General features: G+C 40.9%; 1 pseudogene; it reads left to right on the forward strand.

Moving 5' to 3' along the window:
* Positions 1 to 667: 667 nt before the first annotated feature.
* On the forward strand, positions 668 to 4,868 carry LOC113232662 (annotated as a pseudogene).
* Positions 4,869 to 6,105: the final 1,237 nt, after the last annotated feature.

Below are 6,105 nucleotides of genomic sequence, written 5' to 3' on the forward strand. Positions count from 1 at the left end.
TCCATCCATCGCTTTACAGAATAATATTATTCTGAGTGTCATTTAAAGTAGTTACAAGGAGAGAGGTATTTTTAAGTTTCTCACACGGTTCCTGCATCAGCAATAAAGAGGACTCAGAGTCTCACACAGGTGTGAATGATTAAGCTTTGCTTATTTAGGTACAATTACATTGATCTTGGGATTTCTCCTTAAAAAGTCGAATCCAGCATTGCTTTACTTACATAACACAACATAACTTACATAATTTAATAAATTATCCATAGCCAGTATGTTTTTTTTAAATCTTCTGTTGAGTTGTATTTTCTTATATTTGTCCTATGAGCTAATTTTTTTAAATTCTAATTGATGGCATAATATGTCACTTTCATAACTTTGTCTATTTGTTAAGGTTTTGATTATGTACAATTACTAAAATCATGCAACAAATTTTGACATCCTTTTCTGTTAAAGTAATATTTTTACAATTTGAAATTTTCTTTTGTTTATAATAAATTTATGAAATGTCTTAATTTTAACATACACATATTATATAATATATATTTTTTTTAGTTTGTTTTGACTGTAATTTTGTTGAGTATAGATATATGTAGTTATAGATGCGCGGCTGCTCCCGCGACCTTCACCCAATAAACATCAGTGCGTTGACAGCCGTCTTCTGATTCACCCGCTCCCCGCGTACGCATATCCAACAGTGGCCACGAGATACCCACACATTTGAAAATATAAAATGTCGTTTATAAATTTAGGCCATTTATCTAATTTTGATCATAGTTTACATACATGGAAGATGTATAAGTGTAGATTGCTGCAATGGTTTATTGCGAACGACGTCAACCGGACAACAGATTCAACAGGAGTGAAGAGAAGGGCGGTACTCCCCAGCGCACTCAGCGAGAGTTCTTATAAACTCGTTGCGGATCTAGCACTACCCAAGGAGCTGCAGGACATACCCTACGAAGACATAGTGGGTCTACTTGATTCTCATTTCACACCTAAACAGGTTGGTTTTAGCGAGCGCCATCGGTTTTACGCCGCTACCCAACAAGAAAATGAGTCACCCTCAGAGTGGGCCGCCAGGTTACGTGGCTTGACCGCACAATATAATTTTAGCAATGTGGAAGAAGCGTTGCGGGACCGATTTATAATGGGTATGTTGTCGGGAGCAGAAAAGGAAGAAAGAAGATGTATGTGCAGGACTTAGCAGGGCTCACGTTAACCCAAGCCGTGGACGTGGTTGAGAGTCTGAGAAGCGCGCGATCGGCCGCCATCAGTGCAGCTGGGGCGTCGCCCCCCGCCGCCGAGCACGAGCAGTTGTTCAAAATCTCGCAACCTAATAACACCGAGGAGCGTCGTAGTGGAAAAGTGAAGTGTGCGGTGTGCGGTTATACTAACCATAAAGCAGAGTCGTGTCGTTTTGCTAATTATACATGTAGGAAGTGTAAAAAAAAAAGCCCTTTGCGCCGAATGTGCAAAAAAGTGAATTACGTTTCCATATCTGCGTGTGATGTGGATGGAGGCGACGACGACGACGATGACGGGAGTTGTTCAATGTTCGATCATTGAAAGGCGAACCACTGGTTGAAACGGTGTTTATTAACGGTAAAAAGTTTAGATTCGAAGTTGACAGCGGGTCGGCGGTTACAGTCATGTCAGAAAGGACTTTCAAGTTACATTTTACAAATCTATCTTTAATATCAACTAATAAAAGACTTATAAGTTACTCTGGTGAAGTGCTGAGTTGCATTGGACGTGTTCCGTTATCAGTGCAGTGGGCCGGTCGCACACGCACACTTGACGTATTTGTGGTCCGCGGCGGCGGGCCGTCTTTGCTGGGTCGCGATTTTATTGCTCAGTTTGAACTGCAACTTAGCCCGGTTCATTATTGCGAAGAAAATTATTTAATTAAATCCTTACAAACCCGTTACCCCAATTTGTTTTCAGGGAAATTAGGGAAATTTAATAAGTACGAAGTAAAATTAGCCTGGAAAGAAGGGTCTAGACCCGTTTTTTGTAAAGCACGTCCCGTTGCATTCGCATTAAGGGATAAGGTTGACAGTGAAATTAATCGACTAGTCGAATTAGGGGTGCTCCGTCCAGTAGAACATTCTGAATATGCGTCACCGATAGTACCGGTGTTAAAACGCAACGGGTCTATACGTATTTGTGCGGATTACTCTGCTACTATAAACAAACAATTGTATGTCGATCAGTACCCGCTCCCTACTGTTAATGAACTATTTTCGAAATTGTATGGAGAGAAGCAATTTACAAAACTGGATTTATCAATGGCTTATAACCAATTTTGCTTAGATAACGACTCACAAAAGCTAACCTGCATCAATACGCATCGCGGTCTATTTAGTATACACGATTAGTGTTGGGCCTTGCAAGCGCACCTGCTATTTTCCAGCGCGCCATGGAAAATCTGCTCGCAGGTATAAGTGGCGTTTTAGTACTGCTAGACGATGTTCTAATCACTGGGTCTGATCGTGCTCAGCACTTGGATAGATTAAACCAGATGCTACAAAAAATACAGGGTGCCGGGTTAACGTTATAAAAAGAAAAATGTGCTTTTTTTTGTGACGAAATAAGTTATCTGGGTTATGTGATTAATAAGGAGGGTTTGAAAAATCACCAAAAAAGGTGAAAGCCATATTAGACGCAACAATACCTAAAAATGTAAAACAATTACAATCGTTTTTATGATTAGTTAATTACTATAGGGGGTTCATTCAGGGAGCATCTAGTGTTTTAAGCCCATTATATGAATGTTTGAAAAAGGGCAGCAAATGGGTATGGTCTAGTAGAGAAGACAAAGCATTCAATGAAATTAAAAAAGCCCTAACGTCTGAACAAGTCTTAGCGCGTTTCAATCCTGAGGCAAAGATAATTTTGACAATGGACGCTTCACCTACCGGATTAGGTGCAGTTTTGTCTCAAATTGGAAACGACGGTTACGAAAACCGATTTCATACGCGTCACGTACACTTAATAATGCCGAAAAACGATATTCCCAAATACAGAAGGAGGCCACTGCAATAATTTTCGGTGTCCGGCGATTCCATCAATATTTGTATGGAAGGACAGTACCATTCATTTTACGCACAGAACACAAGCCCCTTCTTTCTATATTTGGTCCACATAGAGGAATACCTGAAGTTTCCGCAAATCGATTGCAACGTTATGCCTTATTTTTAAGTGGTTACAATTTTACAATAGAGTACATTAAAAGCACAGACAACAGCGCAGACTATTTGTCGCGATCCAGTTTGGCGGCTACGACCGACGACGATGGCGATAGCGGGGGTGGCGCGGAGCGCCGATTGCGCGGGGGGTCGACGACGTGTGCGACCGCGCCGCCTATGTGTGCTTCGTTATAGATGAATCGTTCCCATTAACAGTTGAGGAACTACGTAACGCGACGAACAAGGATCGCTTGTTGAAAAGAGTTATACAATTCGCACTTAAGGGCTGATCCAAATCGATAAAAGATACCAAATTAAAACCGTATTATTTGTGTAGACTTGAACTGTCGTATGAGAACGGATGTCTCATGCGTGGTCACAAGGTGGTGATACCAAAATCATTGCGCGAGCGAGTTTTGTCAGAACTCCATGAGTCACATTTAGGTATTGTAAAAACAAAAGCAGAGGCTCGCTCACGATTCTGGTTTCCAAAGATTGATGAGGCTTTAGAACGAATGATAGGACTATGTGACGTATGTGTGCAGTTGCGAGCGTCGCCTCCACGTGCGCCTGTGTCACCATGGCAGTACCCCCCGCACCCCTTTCATCGGGTGCATCTAGATTTTTTAGGTCCGATCAATGGGCGCATGTACCTAGTGATTGTGGACGCTCACACAAAGTGGCTAGAGGTTTACGATATGAATGGTTGTACACTTCACCAGCAGTAATAGATAAATTATATGATTTCATGTCTAGGTTTGGCTTACCTAATACAATAGTTACAGATAACGGTACATCTTTTATTTTACAAGAGTTTAAACATTTTTGCAGCTTGAACGGAATTTCGCACATGACGTCACCTCCATATCACCCGGCAAGCAACGGACAAGCGGAATCATACGTAAAAATAGTTAAACGGGGTATAAAATCAATCTTACAAAGTAATAATAATTTATGGGAAAGTAAGCTAAAATTGTTAAAATACATTTATGATTACCGAAATTCTATTCATTCAATAACGGGTGTATCACCGGCTCAGCTAGTGTTCGGCCGGAAGATGAGATCACGGCTCGACCTCCTGATCCCATACCGTCCACCGTCGGCGTCGCCCCCATCCACATCACTTGCTAACCATGTGCGTGCTAAACAGTGTTTACAAACTAAAGAATGCAGTGGTAACATTCGTACATTCTCTCTCGGCCTATATGTTTTCTATAAAAAACGTTTAAATAATAATAAGTTTACTTGGGTTAAAGGAATTGTAAAAAAAAGACTAGGAAAAATGTTGTACGTGATTAAGGATCTGATATCGCTAGATTATGTTAAAAAACATCAAAGCCAATTGATATTGTATAATAAAGGGGCTGGATCAAACGTAGACAATCAGAGACCGGGGGACGGTGGCGTTTATACCTATAAAAATAGTGCAACGGATGCCGACAGCGTTACAAGGTTGCACTCGTCGCTTGTACGGGAAGTGATCAGGTTGTGTCTCCTTCACCAAGAAATGAGAATCTGTTCCCTTCATCTACGACGAGCCACGCCACGCCACAGGATTCCGTATCGTCACACAGGATGACAACAACGAGAGAAGTTCGTCGTCCGCCTTCATCGGAGGATGATGATCATTTTCACGATGTCGAAGAGGCAGAAGAAGAAGCAGAAAAAGTCACAAACGATGCTGTACACGAAAAAAGGTCAAGACGAGTCCGTCCCCCAGTCAGTTATAAACAATTTTTCTAATCTATAAAATAGGAAATATAAATATATACATATATTTGTCTTGTTGAGGAAGGAATGTTGAGTATAGATATATGTAGTTATAGATGCGCGGCTGCGCCCGCGACCTTCACCCAATAAACATCAGTGCGTTGACAGCCGTCTTCTGATTCACCCGCTCCCCGCGTACGCATATTCAACAAATTTAAAATCAAAATTGTAGAAGTCATCGAGTTATCTTCCACGACAAACATTAATGACGCAAAGTAAGTTTTCTAACAAAATAAAATAATATAATGTCACGATACGCTAACAGACGGCTATTCTGCTCTAGGAATGTCCTCATTCTGGAATACCATGGTGATTGTCTCATGTGTAAGAGGTGTTATAGCAGGCACCATTGTGGGAGCACTGCCGTGCCGACTAGTTAATCAAGAAGCGACTGCTCCTGTGTTACGAGTAATTCTAGAAGAAGCATGAGGACATGCTCTCCACTTGTCGAATGACCGAGCTTATTCCGGAATGAGGACATTCCTAGAGCAGAATGGCCGTCTGTTAGCGTATCGTGACATTATATTATTTTATTCTGTTAGAAAACTTACTTTGCGTCATTAAGAATTAGTTTCATCGAAATAAGAAATAAATCGATAACATCATCATCGATATCAATGGAACGGTGACAGGCGGCCGCCATTACGAAAAGCATCTTTGACTAGAACAGACGTGTTTTGTTTTGTTTGGATTTATAATGAAAAATCTTATAATATAATTTATAACAGTCACTGGAGTCTCATTTCTATGTCTACTTGGAAAGTTTCCTACACTTTGTTCTCGAAAATGGACGTGCAAATGTGGCGCGCTATCACTATAAATATTGTTGTACGGCACACACGAGCTTGATTTCGTGTTTTCTCGAAGGACCACTTTATGTTAATACTTTACTATTAAGGATTCAGCTACTTAATAAAATCAAATGACATGAAAAACCTTTTGGAGCGTGTATTCCAATTTGCTGCAGTGAAAGGTAATACGTGTGAGCACGCTTAGCTACGATGACGGAATGCCTGGAGTGAGGGGCGCGCGGGCGGCCCAGCGGCGCCGGATCTCTTTTGCATTAACAATATATATAAATTGTTTATATATAATATATAAAAATTTGGTTTCGGAGATATAATAAGCACCCATACAAAGCCAGTTAAGC

The sequence above is a fragment of the Hyposmocoma kahamanoa genome, unplaced genomic scaffold, assembly GCF_003589595.1.
Source record: "Hyposmocoma kahamanoa isolate Upper Pololo Valley unplaced genomic scaffold, ASM358959v1 76167, whole genome shotgun sequence".
In the NCBI taxonomy this organism is placed as follows: domain Eukaryota; kingdom Metazoa; phylum Arthropoda; class Insecta; order Lepidoptera; family Cosmopterigidae; genus Hyposmocoma; species Hyposmocoma kahamanoa.